Source organism: Phacochoerus africanus, chromosome 15, assembly GCF_016906955.1.
Source record: "Phacochoerus africanus isolate WHEZ1 chromosome 15, ROS_Pafr_v1, whole genome shotgun sequence".
Taxonomy (NCBI): Eukaryota; Metazoa; Chordata; class Mammalia; order Artiodactyla; family Suidae; genus Phacochoerus; species Phacochoerus africanus.
In genome coordinates this window covers 52,815,705-52,839,085 of record NC_062558.1, presented here as the reverse complement: position 1 = coordinate 52,839,085, position 23,381 = coordinate 52,815,705, and the positions used below count along the sequence as shown (strand labels likewise).

At 39.8% G+C, this 23,381-nt stretch overlaps 1 protein-coding gene across 3 annotated transcripts in view; it reads left to right on the top strand.

The window, feature by feature from the left end:
- The window catches only part of CHRM3 (cholinergic receptor muscarinic 3), a 543,147-nt gene that overhangs the window by 244,690 nt on the left and 275,076 nt on the right, over positions 1-23,381 (top strand). The window contains exon 1 of one of the 3 annotated variants that reach the window (XM_047762515.1): positions 7,418-7,641. The exons of the other annotated variants lie outside the window; for them this stretch is intronic. The gene's annotated coding sequence lies outside the window, so the exon portion shown is untranslated. Of the gene's footprint in view, positions 1-7,417; positions 7,642-23,381 lie in introns of those variants that run through there. 3 annotated transcript variants of the gene reach the window in all.

The window sequence follows — 23,381 nt, the reverse complement described above, 5'->3', positions numbered from 1 at the left end:
ATACACCCCAGTGTTCTAGCAGCACTATTCACAATAGCCAAGACATGGAAATAACCTAAATGTCCATTGACAGATGAATGGATTAAGAAGATGTGGTACATATATACAATGGAATATTACTCAGCCATAAAAGAGAACAAAAATATTCCGCTTGCAGCAACATGGGTGGACCCAAAGGTTAGAAGAAAGTCAGAGAAAGATAAATATCATATGATATCACCTATATGTGGAATCAAATTAAAAATGATATGAATGAGTTTATTTACAAAACAGATACAGACTTATAGATTTTGTAAACATGCTAACTTATGGTTACCAAAGGGGAAACATTGGGAGGAAGGATAAATTAGGAATTTGGGATTAACATATATGCAATACTATATATAAAATAGATTACAGGTCCTCAGTATTCTGTAGTCTAGTCAATATTCTGCAATAACCTATATGGAAAAATAATCTGGAAAAGAATGGATATATGTATATGTATAACTGAACTAATGCAACATTTTAAAGCGACTGTATTCCAATAAAATAATATACAAATTTGAAAAAGAAAAAAAGAAAGAAGTGGTAAAAATAGAAGAAAAAGATTTTTAAAAAATTCTGGGAAGGGGGACAGACAGCAAGGTACAGAGAAAATAGCCATAAATCTTTGGGAGGGACCACTTCCAGAATTTTCACTGGAGGCATTTCTGATCTATGATGATGCTGGACAGAGCCCAGTTCTTTGGATCTGACATAGATTTATTAGTTAAGGCTGGCACGTAGATATCAGAAATGTTTATTCAATGACAGCCCCCCAAATGAAATAATGAATTACTGAACTGCTAAGAGCAAAACTGCCTTTTTTTAATGGCCCTGATAATATCTCCTTAATGCCAATATTTAGTCCCTGTTAGTAACAGACATTCCAACTACAGCGAGTGGAAATTGTTCCATGAAACTGAATTCAGTTACTGAGCTAGGCTTCTACTTTAGAGAGGTTCAGAGTTTATTTCACCTTCCAGTCGATTTTCACAGTGACTATCCAGAACGGCACACCATGCGAATGTATTACAACGCTCGTGGGAAAAAGGAAACTCAAAAAAAAAAAAAATGTCTTTATCTGTCAATTACATGATGGAGCCTCGTGGATAGATTACAGCAATTCGGGGGCTTTTTGTTTTCTGCCAATTGAGATTTGACAGCTGTTTATAAAATATTTACAGTCTGATTTCAGTCACATTGACAGCACTTTTGGATCTTTGGAAGATGATAATTATATGTTAGGAAAAATGTTTTTAAAAGTTTGAAGCTGATCTGTTGAGGGGGAAAGTCTATTTTTAAAACTGTACAAAGGAAGGAAATATACTTTGTAAAAGGATATACTTCTAATAAAAGTCAGAGATAATAGACATTTGTGACCCAAAGACACTGCATGTGCTGGGGACGAATATCCTTCTGTACTCTGCCTGTTCTGGATACCTTAACTTGCTCAATCAGTCTTTTCTAGCTGGGTACATGCTTCTCATCTTTTTTCACTGAATTATGCATATTTTTCACTTTATTATGTAGATTATATCAGATCATATATTCCTGGTGTCAAAAGAAAACAGTTGCAGCAAGTTAAGGATCCAGTGTTGTCACTGTAGCACCCCGGGTTCAATCCCTGGCCCAGAAACTTACACATGCTGTGGGCAGGGCCACAATAAAAGAAGAGAAAACAAAAAGTATGGGGGAGAAAACTAAGTATTGAATTTCCAAATAAAATATTTTCAGGTGTTTTAATGAAAAGCATAAATTCACAAATAACTTTTTCTTACAAGGCATTATGTTAGAAATAATGACTTATTCTCAATGAGTGTCTCTCCAGAGTCTTGAGAGCTGCTCTTTGTGGGATACCTTGTAAAAAGGAAGAGAACATTAAAAGCTTAAAACCAGAGTTCCCTTCGTGGCGCAGTGGTTAACGAATCCGACTAGGAACCATGAGGTTGAGGGTTCAGTCCCTGCCCTTGCTCAGTGGGTTAACGATCCGGCGTTGCCGTGAGCTGTGGTGTAGGTTGCAGACACGGCTTGGATCCTGCGTTGCTGTGGCTCTGGCGTAGGCCGGTGGCTACAGCTCCGATTCAACCCCTAGCCTGGGAACCTCCATATGCCGTGGGAGCGGCCCAAGAAATAGCAACAACAACAAAAAAAAAGACAAAAAAAAAAAGCTTAAAACCTATTTTATAGTCAGTCAGAAGATTCCCACAATTGAAATTATACCCAAAGAACCTGACAGCTATTACTTTCTTTCATTGACAAATATAATGTTGAAATTTTTTCAGATAAGGCAAATGATTCTGGAATCATACCTAATGTGTTAGTATCAAATATCTAAAATGTTTGTAGAAAGCACACATTCTCTTATCTTGGACCCTCCTAAAAGGGCATATCAGCTCAAATGGACAGAAGTAGGCTCAATCCTCTCTAAGGGGCCAGAAGCAGAAGTACAATTGGAAGCCCTGGACCCACCCACTTCCCACCCCTGACTCTTTCCTGCTCCTCCAAGGGCCTCATGTGGACACTCAGCCTGGAAGTCACACAAACCCCTCCCTTGTGTCACAGCTGTCCCTTGGCCTCCCTTTGGGTCCTGGATGCACAGGAAGATGTCTCTGGTGACCACACCACTGTATGCTCTAGAAGTGAGCAGCCTTGCCTTTGGGCAAGGGATTCAGGGTGCGTGAGTATATCAAGCCTAATCTAAAGGGAACCCAATTCCCCTTGGGCATGTCCCTTGGAAAAAGTCATGATCTGAGGAAAGCCAGCATGACCCTCTGAGGCAGTGCCTCTCAAACACAAACCTGTATACAGTCACCTGTTCAAAGACAGATTCTGACTCATGCGGGCTGAGGCAGGCCTGTGCTTTTGCGCTTCTGCCCCACACCCAGCTGATGCCGTCACTGACTATACTCTAAGAAGCAAAACTGCAGTGCACAAGCCAAGGCAGGGGTCCCCAGCCTGGGTCTCGGGGCGGTGCCAGGAAGAAGTATCAGCTTCAGGTGAAGACAGATGCTGGCCTTCTATGGGGAGCTGCCCTCACCAGAAGCCCAAGCCTGGATCCCTCCTGCCTGGACCTCCTCCCTGTTCTACGCCAGGTCCTTTGATAACCGGCCCTTCCAGTTCCTTCATCAGCTCACAGCCCTGGTCCCTGTGGGGCAGCAGCTCACATTCTGGCTGGACACTGAACTTGATGTCTGGACTCACCACCAGATGCAGGTCAGCCATACCCAGTCTCTGGAAATGGGGCCTGATGGCCACACGGGGGTCTCAGGGCGCCTTATGCATCTTATATACCAGCCCAACACGTGGAATGCCCTAAAATGAGGGTTAAGATGCACATTAAGTGAGGATAGTAAGTCTAATAATTCTTTAGCAAGAATTTAATACATTTCAAGGGGATAGATGAAAAAGCAAAATTTATTTTCAGAAGTGCCCCAAATGAAAGTAGTCCATTAAAAAAAAATGCTTAAATTCTCAGTAGGACATTCAAACTAAAAGTAAAAGAAAATCTAAATCAGGAACAAAATAAAGCAGAGGAGTTCTCTTGTGGCACAGTGGGTTAAGGATCCAGCGTTGTCACTGAAGTGGATTGGGTCACTGCTATGGCATGGGTTCAGTCCCTGGCCTGGGAACTTCCATATGCTGAGGGGCATAGCCAAAAAAAAAAAAGCTAAATAAAGCAGAAAGTCATAGGCTGCATTTTAAATAAAAGGAACACTTATGTATGATGCTATACTATACACAAAAGAAATAAAATGCAAAATAATCAAAATAAGTTGACCAAATAAGTTCACACAATAGCATTTAAGACACAGAACACAAAAACCACAGAAATAGTATCAGAACATGTACATAAAAATAAAATAAACCTTATGGGATAACTATAAAAATTGTAACAAAGAGTAGCTATTAAAAGGTAGGTGTGTTAGAGTTCCTGTCGTGGCTCGGTGGTTAACGAATCCGACTAGGAACCATGAGGTTTCGGGTTCGGTCCCTGGCCTTGCTCAGTGGGTTAAAGATCCGGCATTGCCATGAGCCGTGGTGTAGGTCGCAGACGCGGCTGGGATCCCGCATTGCTGTGGCTCTGGCGTAGGCCGGTGGCTACAGCTCACAGCTCCGATTGGACCCCTAGCCTGGGAACCTCCATATGCCATGGGAGCGGCCCTAGAAAAGGCAAAAAGACAAAAAATAAAATAAAAGGTAGGTGTGATCAGGTAAAAGAGGTGATTCATTTCATAATAACCCAAATTTGGAATTAGGAAGTGATATCTTTTAACTAAAAGAGTTTTAGACACGATTTCATAACATGGAGAAATTAAGTTACATTTTAAGAGAAATGAAACTCATAAGCCTATGATGAAAATTATAGAAAGGAATGTGAAAATGAGAGGCACAACCATCACACCAGACAATATGCAGCATGCATGCAAGTAAATGAAGAAATAAACTCAAAGTACATATGAGAATGCCTTGGAAAAAAAGATTTCATAATGTGATAACAGGCAAAAGCTGTGGAACTGCTATATTTACATTCCAGCATATCATAGGGGAAAAGAAAATTCAGTTTACACAGTTTCTTATTATTCTGAGACTGGAAACTCTCTCTAGTTTTCCTTTCAGCAAAATACTTATTCAATTCCTGCTGTAAGTTCCTGAGATGAAATTTCAGATAATCTGTGCTAATGCTTCAATACACAGTTTCTATCCTTGAGGAGCTTGCAGTTCAGATTTGATGACAAGTTATACATTTTTTTAAGAAGTGTTAAATATAAGACAGGATTTAAGTAACATGACCAAGTAATTTAAATACCAAACAGATTATGGCCCCGGTGTTGTCACGGGCTATATCTTTAGCACGTTTATATCCTTGGTGCTTTTCACAGTGATAAGCATACATAACTTGTAGAAAATGTTTATGATGTGTTGATGACATGACAGGTAGAGGAAAAGGTAACCTTTTTATATGGTTTCAGGGGCACAGAGACCCCTGCAGAAGAAAGGGATAACATATTATATGGATTGAGAAAAGGTAGGAGATTTTTTATATAGAAAAAAACAGTGGGCATTGCAAGAGGTCATAGGTATAGGATAGAATGCAAGTGACAGCCTCAAAATATGGTTTCTAAGGATGGGGGGTGGGGCTCTAAGAATGGGACAAGGTGGGTGAGACCAGAATGAGAAGGACTGTGTTTCTAAAGGAGTTTGGATTTCATCTTGCAAATAACCGAATGCACTGAAAGAAGATGAACAAAGGAATAACATGAGGAAAATTAACTGGGCAACACTCTGTGGAAATAGATTTAAAGTGGGGCACTATATTGATAATTTCGGGGAAAAGGAGTTTAAAGATGAAGGGGGAGGAGTTCCATTGTGGCTCAGTGGTAGCAAACCTGACTAGTATCCATGAGGGTGGAGGTTCGATCCCAAGCCTCTGTCAGTTGATTAAGGATCCAGCATTGACATGAGCTGTGGTGTAGATTGCAGATAGGGCTGGGATCTCATGTTACTGTGGCTGTGGCGTAGCCGCTCTGATTCGACCCCTAGCCTGGGAACCTCTGGGTTCAGCCCTACAAAGGAAAAAAAATAAATAAATAAAGGGGGAAAACTCCAGCAGGAGGAAAGAGCTGACTCAGAAGACAGCTGGAAGTCTGGACCTTTCTCCTTCCTCTGTCAGCTTTGTGTTTGCTCTCTCCTATGCCTTCACACTTTTGGGGTCTTTTGAAGATTTGCCTTTCCTATGTAAATGGAAAATGGGTTCTGGAAAAAACACCCCTGCCTACGTTTCCTTTTGATTTCTCTCTCTTGTTCCTTCTTTTTATTATTATTATTATTTTTTAATAGTTATTTCTCCAATACAACTTTTTTTTTTCTACTGTACGCATGGTGACACAGTTACACATACATGGACACATTCTATTTCTCCCACCTTCCCTGGCCCTGTTCTTAGCTTCAATTTCCTCATCTTCCCAGAACTCCTCAAAACACGGAACTTTGGCCTCAGATTCCACCACTTCCCTAGAACTGCAGTGGCCAAAATGAGCAAAGATCTCCTGGCTAATGACCCCCAAGAGTTTTTGATCCCTAACTCTTTTGAATTCTCTGCAAATTCTGTGGCCATCAACCTTTTTGAAATTCCCTCTTTCCTCTGCTGGAATCTCCTGGTGCCCTTCCCTCTCATTGTCTCCCTCTCTCCCTCCTTCCCTTCCTCCTTTCCTTGCTGTTTGTCCCTCTCCCTCCCTCCTTTCCTTCTTTTTCTAAATTTTTTTCTGTGTCTACCACTGAAACACAAGTTCCCCTCCCTACCCCCCCCCCAAATTCTGTTCAGAACTCTTTGCTTCCTAATTCACTTAACCTCCAGGTTTAAGCTATGCCCTTTAGCCCAATGACTCCAATCTCTGCCTCCAGCCTAGGCATCTTTCCCTCATCCATATCCATCCGTCTATCCAACTGGGCATCTCTATGTGGGCTTTCACCCCACACCACCAACCAGGAAGGCAAAAGTGAATTCCTCTACTCCTTTTACCCCTCCCGACTGACTTCTTGAGATCTCTCCTAGCCGTACTGCATTATACAGGAACAACCCAGAAACCAAATACACTCCTTTATCTTTCTGAAATGAAAATCTAATTATAATTCAAACCGAGCCATTTCCTAGCTGCCTGACCTTCAGCACTTCTTAACTTCTATGTCTCAGTTTTCTTATTTATAAACTGGAAAAAATAATAGCACCTGCCTCAAAGGAGTGTTGTGAAGATAATACATGGCACATTGGAAACCCTCAATAAATATTAACACTTTTATTATTTGAAGTAAGCTGACTCCCCAGAGACTTAAAAGAAAAAAAAAATTCTAGATTTCTTAGCATGGGATTTGACTTTTGCCTAATTCTCAAGGTTTATTTCTCAAGGTTTATTTCCCACCATTTCCTAACTTCCACCTTACTCTCTCGCCTTAAAAAAACATGCTCTAAGGGGACATGCCCCACCCTCTTCCAAGCACTCTGTGATAACTTCCACTGATCATCAAAGTGTATGTAGGATAGCTCTTGCCCTTTCCTTCCCAAGTGTAAACTAGTTTTCCCCCACTTGCTGCCGGAGAGCCATTATCTTCACCAAAATTCCTTCTGCATTGCCATTGTGTGCATCTTTGTACCACTGGCTGCTTAGGGGTGGGGACGCACTATTTATCTCTAGGTGGCAGTGGTTTTGAGAGGCAGTATAACCATAGGGTGTGGACAACAAAAGGGAATAAACAAAATAGGATGCACCAAATTGTACACTTAGATATGACCCTAAATAGAGGTGAGCCAGCCCTCTTTCTTCCTCCATTGGAGGCTGAGATCATGAAAAAGGGGGAAGTTGGAGCAGAGAAAACAAAGAGGAACAAAGCAAAGCTAAAACAAAGATGAGAGGGAGAACATGGAAGCCAGTTGGCAGACTGTTCATGGTGGACCAGAGATTCCACAAGACAAGGAGGAAAGGACTGACATGGGTGCAGCCAGCGGAAGTGGAGGGGTCTCATGCTGACCTGGTGATAAAATCTATATAAAATCTTCTGGAACAAGATTAAAAAGAAGAAACGTTTTCACTCTCAAGGATGAGGAAAGGACAAGACTGATAGGTAAATTTGTGATATATAGGGATTTGAGGTATAACATTGGCATATACATGGTTTTAATAGGTCACAGTATTTTTTGTTGGGGGTGTGGGGGGCCATATAAAAGCCTATTATATATACACTTTAATATATTTTAATAATAAGAGTCTTACGATATTTATTATAGAAATATTGGCAGAGTTCCCACTGTGACACAGTGAGTTAAGAATCCAACTGCAGCAGCACAGGTCACTGTAAAGGCATGTGTTCAATCCCTGGCCCAGTGCGGTGGGTTAAAGAATCCAGCATTGCTGCAGCTTTAGAGTAGGTTGAAACTGCAGCTCGGATTTAGTCCCTGGCCCAGAAACTTCCATACTCCAAAGGTGTGGCCATTAAAAGGAAGGAAGGAAGAAATATTGACAGTCAGAGAAATACAGTTCTTTTATATGAAATAAGGTTACAAATAATTGGAGGTGAGGAAATGGAAGTAGGTGGTATAAATATCTTTGTAGTCAAGCTTTATGAAAGCAGAAACATTGTGTGGTAGTGGTTGAGGTCCAGATAAAAGAGGCAGGAGCTGGGACCTAGTGAGGGCTTTCTAAAGCTAGGAAACAGGATAGCCTGTGAAATGATATAAATAAATAATTGAGGAAGGAAGGATAAACTGACAATGGATGGGAGAGGGGGACACTTCAGGAGGAAAGATCTTGAACGGATGAGAGGAAATGATGGTCCAGGTTGGCCCTGGGCAGGTACATGGGCACAGATGCCAGTGGGTAGATGGACAGTAAGGGTTAGAAAAGGAAGCAATTTTCAAACTGCTATTACTTTTCTTCTTTTTCTCTCAATTCTGAGAGACTCGACAGCAGAGCCCTGTGCTCCCTTGAGTTCAAATAAGGGACAGATTTAAACCTGTCCTTGGACTTAGAAGGATGATGAAGAAGCAAATAACTGTGTGCAGCGGCTGATTTCAGGGGCTTCGCTTTCAGACAGCCTTTTCTGTCCTGACTCTGCTACCTTCCTTCAGTTGTGGGACCCCCATCAGGTTACCTGATGGTGGGTATAAGCCCAGGTTCTGGACTGCATTCCTAGCTTGGGACCCTGGCCCCATCACTAACTGCTGTGTCATCCTGGATCAGGCAGTCAGCCCTTTATGCCTGGTAGCTTCTTGTGTAACATGGAGATTAAAGACGGCCCTACTCAGAGGCAGGAATAAGTGAGAACACTGTCAGTTTTGGAGAGAAAATATTTCTTCTGTTCAGTCAATATTAGCGGTTATTTCACTCTCTAAGCCTTCATATCTTTATGTAACATGGGCTCAATAATAGACCTGCCACACATGATTGTTGTGAGAATGAAAAATTACACACAAAGTTCCTAGCACTGCAGCAAGTGAATGTAAAAGGGAAAAAAAGTGTGAGTGAGGGTCAGAGATGGCTCCACCGGACAGCCAGAAATTAGGAATTTTTTAATTAAGGTTGGGAGAGAAAGAGTGACTTGTGTTTTGAAGGCAAAGTTTTTAAAACTTAATTCGTAATAGAAGGAAAGCCAATTAAAACCTGATGGTGTGGCCAAGGATGAGCCTTTCCTTTGACTCTGATAAATTTAATAAAAATTGATTCATTTTCACTTTGCTAAACTTGAGAGGACATGGTATGTGTGCATGGGCATACTTTAGAACAAATATCTGCAGAGGCTAAGTTAACATAATAAGATTTTTATATTGGAAAGTGACATTAATTACCACATTATATCAGAGCATCTGAACAACTACATAAAATAGTTAAAAATAAGCAACTAAATGTATGCAATTAAAATGCTACATTTTGGAGTTCCCGTCATGGCTCAGCAGAAATGAATCTGACTAGCATCCATGAGGACATAGGTTTGATCCCTGGCCTTGCTCGGTGGGTTAAGGATCTGGTATTGCTGTGAGCTGTGGTGTAGGTCGCAGGTGCTGCTCAGATCCTGCATTGCTGTGGCTGTGGTGTAGGCCAGCGGCTCCAGCTCTAATTCAACCCCTACCCTGGGAACCTCCATATGCAGGTGTGGCCCTAAAAAATAAAGAATAAACACCGTGTCTTGTAGGTTCATGCACATAATATAAAATCAAGTATTAAAATATATGTACATTGTGTTTTGATTTTCAAGTGGAACATAAGGATCATGAGGGCAAAGCTAGCCCAGTGTCCAGTACACCATTGCTACTGGACAATGACAGGTGAATGAATGGATGAATAAACCCCACATTTGCAACTTGTGTGACTTACGTTGGAGATCTCAAGCTTAGGGGAAAAAAATAGCTGATACATTCTATTTGTTTCTTTACAAACAAATAGAACACAAAGCAGTGCTTAATGATGGAAATCTAGATAATTAAGACATTTTATATGGGTTGATATGTCAAATCAAAGAACAAAGGCAGGGCGTGGTGAAATGCGTGTGATATGACTGTAGATGGGATTGTGTTCCAGACAATTAGAAAAAGGTTGTAGTTCAAAATAATACCATTAAGTATTATCTGAACCAATGTTTTATGTGCTTCAGGAGGAAAATATTTTTATGAGAAAACAAAGAAAGCAGGCGTTAAAACTTGGAAGCATATAGAGGACTTAGCAGAAGGAACAGTGAGTGGTGTTTAGAGAAGCTTGAATAGTAGGCTTGGCTAAGACAGAGTCAGGAATCTCTCCCCTTCCTTATTTCCCTGCCCTAGTAGGTCTCCAGGATTGGACCATCAGTGATTGGAGCTGCTAACTCTAGCAGTTTCTGAGAGGAATATAAAGATGTTGGTATTTAAAGTGTTGTCCAGGGACCATCAGCATCAGCCTCATCTGGGGCCTTTTCGAAAATGCAGACCCTCAGACCCAGACCCCTTATCAGCCGCAGCAAATCAGAATCCACAGTTAACAAATTCTTCAGGTGAGTCACATCAAATCACAAATTAAAATTTGAGAAGTATTGGCATAGAAATTAGAAATGTGGGCTTTAATGCAGTTTTTAACATTATTTTTATAGCTTTATTCAGATATAATTGACATAAACGCCACATATTTAAAAATGTAGGTTTGTAGTTCTGTTTTTTTTTTTCCCCCAAGAGTTGAGCAGGTTATTTTCTTTTACTTTTTCAATTTTTTTCCTTTATAGATTGTCACAGAATTATCGGGTAGAGTTCCTTGTGCTATACAGCAGGTCCCAGTGGGCCAATCATTCCATAAGCCTCAGTGTGCATATGCCAATCTAAAACCCCTAATCCATCCCTGCCCTCCCCAGCCTGTCCCCTTTGATAACCATAAATTTGTTTTCAAAGTCCATGAGTCTGCTTCTGTTTTGCAGCTAAGTTCGTTTGCATTCTTTTTTTAGATTCCACATTTGAGTGATATCATGTTTGTCTTTCATTGTCTAACTTCACTCAGTATGATAATCTCTAGGTTCATCCATTTGCTGCAAATGTCCTTATTTCATCCTTTTTATGGCTAAGTAATATTCCATGTGGTACATATAGTACCACATCTTCTTTATCCATTACTCTGTTGATGGAAATTTAGGTTGCTTCCATGTCTTGGCTGTTGATGTGGATTCACATCCCAGTTCCAGCCTTGGCAAGCTAATTTTCTCATCTTGTTTCATCATCTGTACTCTGTAGTTATAGGAACCTCATAAAACTATCATGTAAGGTAAATGAGATCATTTTATGCAGTCCCTGTCCTTTTGCAAGCATTCAGTAAATCTTAGATATTTTTTCATAATTTCCCTTCTGTTGAGCAAAGGAAATAGTGAGGAAGAAGGGTTCTCACTAGACCTTTCCCTCTGCCTCCTTAATCTTATACTTAACATAAACTTATAGATAAATCTGATAATCTTTCTGCATTTCTGTCTGCCACTAAAACTTTCTTCTACTTACGTTACTTTGGATAAGTCACTTTACCTCTTCGAGACTCATTTTTCTCCTCAATAGTATGGGATAGTCACATCATCCTATCTCCCAGAGTTGTGAGAATCAAATGAACTGGTTTGTAAGACAGCATTTTGTTCATTGTAGAAATGAACAGATTTCACAGTTAGAATCATCTGAAGATTAGAGGCTAACTAACATAAGATGCTGGATCACATCATTTATAACACTGCATGGTATAAATGACTTTTACAACCATTCCCCCTTTGATAGGAAGAGAGAGGTTGAGCTCTGGTTACAGGTGGGGAGAAGAAATCAGTTCCCTCTTCAGAGACAGAGGCCTCTATATGTGAATCCCAGAAAGTCTATTGTTGAAAAATGGCTTAGACTTACAAGGATTCACTTGAGAATCTTGCTCTTTACCTTATGTGGCAGCAGAAAATGAGACACATGTAAAGAGTGAGACAAAAGTAAACAAGTAGGCATGAAGTTCAGTTTCTGAGGAGGAACAGAGGAAGGGACGGTTGCATCTGGTTCTGTGTCAGCAGCTTATGAGAGAGAAGATTTTTACAGTTGGCTTTGGGAGACATGGATAGAATATTGAAGAGGGAATTGAGTGCAGTCTTCTTGGAAGGAGTAGCTTAAGAAAAAAAAAAAAAAACAGAGCCAGAAAAGCCTGAAGCTCATAAAGGAAGGTTGTTTAAAAAAAAAAAACCTACTTTGGAAATTCCAGATTAGGGAATTCCCTTGTGGCACAGTGTGTTAAGTATCCTGCATTATCACTGCAGTGGCTCAAGTGCTACAAGTCTGATCCCCTGCCTAGAAGTTTCCACATGCTACAGACGCAGCTGAAAAAAAAAAAAAAAAGAAGAAGAAGAAGAAAAAGAAAGAAAGAAAAGAAAGGGGAAAAAAAACCTACATTAAAAATAAAAAAAGAAAGTGTGAATTACACAGGATTGAAAAGGAAAAGTGAGTGGCACGTGCGTGGGTCAGATTCTGAAGGACCTTGAGTGTGCAATTCCTGATTTCTCTTTGATAGCTAGTCATATATTGTTTTGGAGGTGGGAACTGGCATGATGAAGGAATGTGTTTTAGAACAGTTATCTGGCATCTGTGTGTGAGTTGGTTTAAATCGGGAATGAGTAGGGAGACTAAATCAAAGCAACTATTTTGTGGCCCAGGAAAAGTCGTAAGACCCTGAGCTGGATTTGTAACATTGGGACTGGAAAGGGAAGGACAGTTCAGAACAAACTCCTTTCTAACACATTTAGGTTGACCCTCATGTCAGCAAGAAATCTCAATTTTAGAAGAACACAAAAATTACTCACCTCCTATTGCACATTGCTCTTGCCAAGGTCCATCTTTTAGTGTATTTTTTTAAGTTAGTGTGAGTAGATGTGCAAAATATACTAGTTACTTGTTCTATTTTTATGTCCTGTACAGGGAAAGAGAAAGAGGAAGAATTCTATTCATGTGTCATACTCCAAGACTTATGGTACTTTGCTAATTACAAGTTCTATTGTCTTGGTCTCAAAGGCATTCAAGAGCTGAACCAAGTATAGTAAGGTCTCCCAGACCCCAGTGATTACACAGCTGTAAAATTTGTAGCCGAAATGTCAAGCTGCCTTAGTATTCTTGCAGGCCAAAAGGCCAAGCAAAATCAAGTCAAACTTTCCTGTTTCCTTCAAAAAAATTGCAGGCTCTAACAATAGAGCTCAAGACTGCCTCAGAAACTCTAGTCCCTTCTTTAACCTCCTGGACTGTTGGCTGAGCCTGGTTTTTTTCCATCTATTGGATGAGAGATAATCATACTCTCATCTATTCCTGCCTTTCTAAGAAAGGCTTTTAGGGCTCCTTGGTTTCAAGGTATTTTGTAGAGTTAAAAATTAAGTACGCTTCAGATGTCCTCATACACACAACTCTAGGCCAACTTCACTCTTGGTGTAATCCTTTAGACTAAGGATTGATTGGCTGCTTCATCTCACTCTCAGAGCTTGGTACCTACCTGACTTTTCATCTCTAAAGTTAGTTCACTAGCCTGCACAATAGACATAGTACTGTAATCATAAAATCTTACCTGTGTAGACAGTCTTTCTAAAGGCTTACCAAGTAATTTGAAATGAAGCAGTTAACCTAAAGCCATCCCCCTTTTTGCAAAAATAAATATTAAGAAATGTAAAGAAAAAAGTACTGACATGTAAAAACATTGTTGCGGGGATTATAAGTGATTTTTTTTAAGTTTTAATTTTTTCTTTTCAAATTCTCCATAAGGAACAAATACTACTTACGAGAGTTTTTTTTTAAAAGTATTACTAAAGGGCTTTTTTCTAACTGTAGTCATCATACTTCAATAACTTCTGTGTTTTATTTCTAAAAGACATCCCTTGAAATATTTTGATGATCGTGCACATCAAAGAGTTATTTTCTTCTATAGCAATGATTCTCAAGTTTCAGGATTTCAAAACAAGAGGCTGAGAGAGAATAACGAATTTGGGTTTGAAAACGGGGATCACTTAAAGCAACTAATCTTTGCTGACAGCATTTTTAAGAAAAGGGAAGGATATTATAGTACTATACTTTTATGTAATATACTTTTTTATAGTTTAAAGGATTTAGTCTAAGAATAAAAAAAGGGCCCTTTACAAGAAAGGCCACAGAAATATTTGCACAAACATTTATGCATGATATATTTATATATATCATTTACGTATATATTTATATATATCATACAAATTAATAAAACTTCCACTTAATGGCATAGTACTGAATAAATCATTTTGGAAACAACTGGTATACACTGGAACATGAAGAGGAGCTGGAATACCTAAAATATCTCAAAGTTCTTTCTGTAATTTATTTTATTTATTTATTTTTATATAATGATTTTTATTTTTTTTTCCGTTATAGCTGGTATACAGTGTTCTGTGAATTTTCTACTGTATGGTGTGGTGACCCAGTTACACATACATGTATACATTCTTTTTTCTCACATTATCATGTAATTTATTTCTGCCATTTATGACCTTATCCAGCTTTCTGTTGAGAAAAATTCTATTGAACTCAATTTGGAATGTTTCAGATATATTGAGAGAAACCAGGATAAACTACCCTGCCAAAATTTTTCCCTTGCGGAGCCTGGAACTAAGGAGTCAGGTGACTGGCTAACAAAGTGGGCTCGGCAGTTATGGGCCCTGATGATTCAACACAGAAAGGTCAGCAGCTTATATGAACTATTCATCAAGACTGGTAACAGAACAGGCATTTAAGAGTCCCTTTTCTTCTTTAATTGCCTTCTATATTCTGATTTTTTTTTTTTTTTGTCAAGAATATCTATTTGCGGAATTCCTATCATGGTGCAGTGGAAATGAATCCGACTAGGAACCGTCAGGTTGAGGGTTTGATCCCTGGCCTTGCTCAGTGGGTTAAGGATCTGGCATTGCCTCGAGCTGTGGTGTAGGTCATAGCGTTGCTATGGCTTTGGTGAAGGCTGGCAGCTGTAGCTCCGATTCAACCCCTGGCCTGGGAACCTCCATATGCCATAAGTGTGGCCCTAAAAAGAAATATATATATATATATATATACATATATATATTTGGTACTAAATCTTATGATAAAACCATTTTAACTCCAATTTGATTCTCTGATTTGAAGTATAGACAGGTAAGTCAGTAGACCTCAGAAAATGTCCACATTGGTAGGCTGCCTTTTAAAATTAAGTGAAATAATATGAAAAATATCATCTGTCTTCACTGCTCCTCACTGCTTCATGGGCTTCATTTGTTCTTTATGTAACTAATGTATCCATAGTCTTCCTCCTACATTCCTTGGAGAGAAGTTAGAAGATTTGTCTTCTTACTCTAACAGCTTTGTTACTGCATGCTTAACTGAAAAACTGAGAACAGTGGAATACATTTTGGGGGAGTTAATTTTTTTTTTTTTTTTTGGCTATGCCTGTGGCAGGAGGAAATTCCTGGACCAGGCATCAAACCCACACCACAGCAGCAACCCAACCACAGCAGTGACAAGCCAGATCCTTTAACCATGAGGCCACTAGGGAACTCCTAATGGGTTACTTTTAAGCAGTGTGGTATGTGCCTCTTTGTTCATTTTAAGTTGCAGTTCTTAACATGCTCTGGTTTCTGGTTCTCTCAAATAAGGGAAAGTTCCTAGATTAGGGGTTAAATAACTAAAAGAGCTGGGGTCAATTACTGAGGTCTGCTCTTTTATTCTGATGAGTGATTAACTCTTTGGATTTGAAATAAGGAGGTGAAGTATATTATTATAAAATGAATCTGCAGCTTTACTGGGCTTCCTCTGTATGATTGTCTATACAATTCTAATATCATTTGTCCTGAATTTACGAATAGTTTTTATATCTCATACTAACTAGTAAATTGAATCATGGGCCTTGTGTTGAAAGGCCTCCTGAGACTTCCTTGGGCTCAACCAGAAGGAATGGCAAGATTGAGTCATGATATCTGCAAAAGGACAAGAGCTGAGAGTTGCAGCCTAAGTGCTAGAGGGTCGCCACCCCTAATTTGAGAGAACATGTTTAAGCTGTACTCCATAATTAGCATTTACGTTGTTCTTGTTCTTTCCATAAATCCAGACTTGCCGTTTCATTATATTTGCTCAGAATGCCTGGTGTATTAGGATTCAATGAATAATAATTATTGTTTGATTAATGGATATGAAAATTATCAAATATTTTGACACCTGGAAGTTGCCAGATTGTAAAAAATATCTGTATATCCTCACAGCTTCTTCCAAATAATTTTACAGATCTTGATTTTCAGTAAGTACATTTATTCTGTATCCACTGTGTGAAACACTAGTCTAATTTCTAATTTCTTTATGCCTCATGGTTGTTTTTCCTCCTGCTCAAAGTGTCCATACCTGCACAGGCATGAGTATCTGTATCTTCTACTTCAAAGTGTCTGTTTCTGTACTTGTCCTCTGTACCCGATGTCCCTGGGGAGAAGGGACTTTTCTCCTTCACCTCTAAGTATGCCTCTGCTCTGCCATTATCCTCTGTCCCTCCTGGGACCTTGTAGCATAGAATTTTTCAAGGCTCATAAAAGCTGCCCCCTCTCTCTCTCTCTTTATTTTTTTTTACTTTTTTTTTTTTTTTTTTTTTTTTTTTTTTTTTAGGGCTGCACCCGCAGCATATGGAAGTTCCCAGGCTAGAGCTCGAATTGGAGCTACAGCTGCCAGCCTGTGCTACAGCCACAGCAGCACTAGATCCAAGCCGAGTCTGCAACCTATACCACAGCTCACAGCAATGCCGTATCCTTAGCCCAGTGAGCAGGGTCAGGGATCAAACTTATGCCCTCATGGATACTAGCCAGGTTCATTACCACTGAGCCACGAAGGAACTCCCAAGCTGCCCTATTTTTTCTGGAGCTTTTCCCTCACCATGAAGATCTACTGATCTCTGGTATTCCAGTATAAACTGCACTTCATGTAGTTCTCTTTGTCGGTCACCCCCAGATCCATCCTATTTTCCCCTCTTCCAGATGCCTCTTTAGCCTCTAGACCTTTTTCTCTCAAAAGACTTTATATGAGGATGGAAACGCTGTATATCTGTGCTGTTCTGTACAATATCCACTAGGCACTTGTGGTTAATGAACACCAGAAATGTAACTAGTGTGGCTTGAAGAAATGATTTTTTAATTCTTTGCCTGAATTTAAATTTAAAACATTCGTGTATGAAAAATGGCTACAATATTGGACAATGGGTAGACTTTCTCACCCGAAAAGCACAGAAAGTTTTTTGAATGTTATCTTCTCAGTTCTCCAGATTGGTACTATTCCAAAATGCAAAGAACAGAAGTTAAGTCTTTACAAACAGTGGATGCTTGAGGGTGTTAGAATTTATTCTCTCTGCTTAGGTAACTGGAGTCTTTCTTTCCTGTACCCATCAAATATCTGTCATTTGCCAAGGTCACCAGCATCTCTAAAAGGCAGTCAGTGTTTCTCATTCCTGCCTCCTAACTCTCTACTTTAATTGATCGCTATTCTCCAAATGTTCCTTTTTTCTACTTCTCAACCTCTTACATCCTTCTTCCTTTGTCTACTTACCAAACTGCATACATTCTTCAAGGCTCACATCTTTTCACTGAAACCTCCACCAACTAAATTAAGCCTATAAAAAGTGGAATCCTCTAGTCTTTAAAAGATATGTCTATTGAAGTTTTGCTATATTCTAGGCCAAGATAAGTGGTTAAGAATAACAATAGATTAATATTTGTTGAAGTTTTATGTGCTAGGTCCTCCTCTTAGCTCTATTTCTGCGTGCTTCATTTTTCTTTTCTAAGTACTCAGTGCAATAGGCATTATTGTTATACAAATGTTACAAAGGAAAATGAGGCATCTAAAAGTACCATGTCTGGGTCTCTTGATCAGTAAGTGACAGTGAGGTCCTGCTCTTACAGAGATTCTGTCACGGCACTTCCCACTTCTTCATATTCCTTGACAGCACTAAGAGATTTCGAATTCTATTCTGTTCCATTTTCCCCTTTCGTTGCTAAACATCTCACACATGGAGACTTTTCCTTCCCAATAATGTTCTGACTCCTAAGATAGGGACTAAGATGTTTGTTCCTTTGTGTCCAGAAAGTACCTGACATCATATTTTAGGCAACAGCATCCAAACTATAGATATGACTCACTCATAGATTCTGAAATCAGTTTGCTGATTACCTAATTCACGACCCAAATAGTCTAATGAAATAGAATGCGATAATATCAAACTATGATACATCCATGAAATATTACTCAGCAATAAAAAGAATTAGCTCTCAAAAACATGGAAGAACCTCAGATGCATAAGCGCCCCATTAAAGACGCCAGTGTAGGAGTTCCCTTCATGGCACAGCAGAACTGAATCCCACTAGGAACCATGAGGTTGCAAGTTCGATCCCTGGCCTCGCTCAGTGGGTTAAGGATCTGGCATTGCTGTGAGCTGTGGTGTGGTCACAGATGCAGCTCAGAGCCCACATTGCTGTGGCTCTGGCATAGGCCAGCGGCTGCAGCTCTGATTAGACCCCTAGCCTGGGAACCTCCATATGCCGTGGGTGCGGCCATGAAAAAGGAAAAAAAAAAAGAAGAAGAAGAAGAAGCCAGTGTAAAAAGCTGCATACTGTTAAGAATCCAACTGCAGCGGCTCGAGTTGCTGCAGAAGAATGGGTTCGCTCCTCCACTCAACCCAGTGGGTTAAAGGATCTAGCATTGCCACATCTGAGGCATAGATGTGAGGCAGCTGCAGCTCAGATTCAGTCCCTGTCCTGGGAACATCCATATGCCATAGATGCACTCATTAAAAAAAAAAAAAAAAAAAAGGCTGCATGCTGTGGGATTCCAATTATGACTTTCTAGAAACAGTAACACTCTGGAGTCAATAAAAAGACCAGTGATTGCGAGGACGCAGAGAGAAGGAAGGAGTGAATGATGAGCAGATAGAGCAGTGAAACTGTTCTGTAGGATAATGTCATGATGGGTACATGCCATTCTAGAGTCCATAGAATATACAACACAGAGTAAACCCAAATGTACACTATGGACTTTAGTTAGTAGAAATGTATAAATAAGTGTTTATTAATTGTAACAAATATATCACACTAATACAAGATGCTAATTATATGGGGAATGAAGATTGGGAGGTCTGATGTGCAGAATATGTGGGAATTCTCTGTAGTTTCTGGTCAGTTTTTCTGCAAAGATTAAAACTACCCTAAAGATAAAAGTTTATTAATTCAGAAAAATGTAACAGAAAATATCTATGAACACCATGCATTGTGAGGGTAACGACTGTTGCAGGAAACATTTGTTGCAGTTTTGGATGTGCATTGTCTTGCACAGAGAGGTAGGTACACTGAGTTGCAGTGTAAAATTACATATGTGATTGTGGGTAAGATTTCAAGAATTTTAAAGGCCACTGTTTAGAGATTATTGCAAATACAAAACACCTGTTTGCCAGCTGATTGAAAGCCATCTTAGAATTCTAGTAATGACTGTACACTTGCCTCACATATGTAGGAACAATCTTTTATACACAGACTTTAGGAGATGTGAAATGACACTGGTGTCATGTGCCTGTTTTCTAAAATGCTTGTCCGTGATGATTATAGGATGCTACATGAAAGCCTTCAGCCATCTGATGGAACAGAATTTTCCCAAAAGGTGTAGATGACAACCTGCTTCTTATAAGAACATTTTTCAGTGTTTCTGGTTGGATGCAGTAGCTACCTATTCAGGTTTCAGTAAAATATTAGGAGTATCTTGATTTTAGTACAGCTGAATCTGAATTATAGCTACAAAATAATATCAGGCCTAGTTTGTGGGAAATATCTGAAGTAAGCCATGAATACAGAGACTGTTTACTTGGTTTCTGCTGTTGTCCCCAAACCTGGCACAGAATAGCTGCCCAATAAATACAAGTTGATTTCAGATGGACTCAGGTTAGTAGTTTTCTGAAGTTTTCATTAAAAAAGGGATAGGAGTATTTGGTGATTTTGTTTTTGTTCCTGTTTGGTTGGTTCTTTCTGTCTGTCTTTCTGTCTATCTTCCTTCCTTCCTCCTCTTTCTCTCCTTTTCTTCCATCCTTTCTTTCTTTCTTCTTTGTGGGTTTTTTGGTTTTCTTTCACTTTTAAAAATATCTCACATGGAATCCCACACCTCAGAAGCAGAAAGTCTTGGTTTAGTAGCCATTGCAGTGCTGTTGCTGGGGCAGCTCCGAGTTGGAGTAGAGAAGGGGTGCTGTCCTGCCTGCTCTGCTTCCTCAGGCTTTTCAGTGTCATCCCTTTTGCTCTTTCTGTTTCTTCCCCCTCTTTCAATGCAGAGCTCACTGAAAGCTTTGACTTTTATTTCAGCAAACTTACAAGAACATCAGTAGAGTTAGCACACTGAATTTTGTCAACAGTTTGCTAAACTCCTGGATCCCATATACTCTACGTTTATTTTTCTCACTTTTCCTTCCCTTGGAGCCCATCCCGAGAGAGGGAAACGTGAATGCTTCCCTGTGGCAAATATACAGAAAGTGATCTCATCACTTATCAGTGCTATACTGGTCAATGGAGTGGAATCATAGGAGAAAGGAAGAATGTACAGTAGTAAATTAATTTCTAGTTTATGGTCAAATTATCTTTAGGCCTATTTATATTCTTAAGGAGGCATAAGTAAAACCAAAGCTGTGCATGTTTGATTTCCAAATGAAATAACAAGCTAGTCTTCTATCCGGGAAAGGAGTTGAGCAATGCCACTTGGCTCTTGAATTATGTACAATGTCAATCAAAATATTTAGTTTGAAATTTCTCACAGTGGTACAGTGGATTAAGAATCCACTTGCAGCAGCTGGGGTCGCTACGTAGGTGTGGGTTCCATCCCCAGCCCTGCTCAGTGGGTTAAAGGATTCTGCATTGCCGCAGCTGTGATGTAGGTCACATCTGCAGTTCACATTCATCCCTGGCCCAAGAACTTCCCTATGCTGCAGGTACAGCCATTTATATATATATATATATATATATATATATATATATATATATATATATATATATGAGTTCCAAGTATATATATATATATATAATTTTGGGTGGCTCAGTGGTTAACAAACCCAGCTAGTGACCATGAGATTGTGGGTTTGATCCCTGGCCTTGCTCAGTGGGTTAAGGATCCAGCGTTGCTGTGAGCTGTGGTGTAGGTCGCAGACACAGCTCAGATCTGGCATTGCTGTGGCTCTAGCGTAGGCCAGCAGCTGTAGCTTCAATTGGACCCCTAGCCTGGGAACCTCCATATGCTGTGGGTATGGCCCTAAAAAGACAAAAAAAAAATACACACACACACACATAGATATATATACACACATAGATATATATATACACACATACATTATATAAATATATATGTTTAGTTTGCAGTTTATTAATCATAGTCTTTACCAGTAGGAGACTCGCTGTTCCTTTAGAGACCTTTTGTAAAAATACAGATTCCTATGCCCAGCCTCAGGTCTCTAGAATTGGAATCTCTGGAGACAGTACCAGAAATTTTTCCCTTTAAAGAAGTTTCTGGGGGAATTTCAGTGAGTTTATCTGCTTAGGGAACCAGTAGGATAAAATCTTGGTGCAATCTTGGGTGGTAAGTGAAAGTCATCTAAATAGCAAAACATTTTTAAAAATAGCTCATTTTCTTCTTAGTTATGAAACTAAGTTTCACAAATGTGGTACTGAAAATTATCTTGTGGGAGTTCCCATTGTAGCTCAGTGGAAATGAACCTGATTAGAATCCATGAGGTTTCGGCTTTGAACCCTGGCCTTGCTCAGTGGGTTAAGGATCTGGCGTTGCTGTGAGCTGAGTCTCATATTTGGCACTGCTGTGGCTGTGGTGTAGGCCAGCAGCTACAGCTCCGGTTTGACCCCTAGCCTGGGAACTTCCATATGCCATGGGTGCAGACATAAAAAGACCAAAAAAAAAAAAATCTTCTGGGTCTCATTTCCAGGCCCCATGAAAAATTGAAAGCTACCAAATCCCTAATGTCTTCTCCATTTAAAACTTATTTTTATGACATCAAAAAGCCATAGAGGGTTCACTTATCTAAGAACCCTCTTTGCCTGTAAATATTTACAGAGTCCTTTTTTAAACATAAAGCAGTGTCCTCACTTAAATCATTCTGTTCAGTCCAGTTCTATTAGCTCATGTCCACAGCCTGGGAAGGAAAGTAGCTTTTATTCCATGTTTGATTTATCACTGATTCAACAGTATCGAAAGCATTTTTTAAATTCCTGCTTGTGTGTGGCCCTGTTCTTTGTGCTCTACAATGAAAGTTTCAAGCACACTGGTCTTGCTTCCTTAGAACTAATGGGGCCTTCTATATATGTATCCAAAATACTTTCCAAATATTTTCATTTTTTATTCTGTGACATCGAGAAAACAATTACCCTTGTTCCTTTGGCAGAGGGACCTGTACGGTGTAGAAAGTTCATTTTGTTCTCCCACACCCCTTATCTTCAGAATCTCTCTTCGTGAATTCTGGGCTCTTTTCCTTCTCAGTCTCCCATGGAGACTGCTCTGTGAGTTCCTTCAGGCCACACCAGACACCCTGTCCAGCTCTGCTCACTGCCGCCCTCTCAGATGCTCCAGTCTCTCACATCTTCCTCTGGACTTGCCACATCACCCTCCTAGAAACCGTCCTCTTCCCATGTTTCAGTGTCATGAGACATTGTTGGAGAGACCCACAAGGCTTGCAGGCAAGGGCACTGTAACCTTGGCTCCTCCGTGCACTTTCCATCTGCCTTTCATAAGGGCTTAGTCCACTCTTCACAGCAGCTTTGCCAAAAGTCCTCTTTGCTTTTCACCCTTAATTCTATGCATGGCCCTCCCAACCCAACCAGGGTCTCTTAGAACCCCCATCACCTGCTCCTCTGAGAAGCCTAAAGCCCACACATCTGCCCTCCCACTCCTCAACACATCTGTCCTCATTCTGCCCCACTTCCCACCCCTCTCCTGTCTCTGGAGAAAAAAGATCCCTTCAACTAAGACATTTCCCCCTAGATTCTCATCCTCTCTCTGGTCTCTGACATCTGACCTTGTAGCCTTTTTACTATCTTCTAATCCTGGTATTTTAAACATTAACACCTTTTTTTTCTTATCATGAAAAAAAATTCTAAGTATGTATAGTGACAGGCGTTAACTGGACTTACTGTAATAATTTCGCAACATTTACAAATATCGAATTGTTGTCTTGGGCACTTGAAACTCATATGATGATATATGTCAGTTATACCTCAATTGAAATTTTTAATTAAAATTTTTTTCTTAAACAGTGTAAAATATTTTCTGTCCTCCCCTCCCTGTCTCCTTTCACTCACTGGGAAAGTTT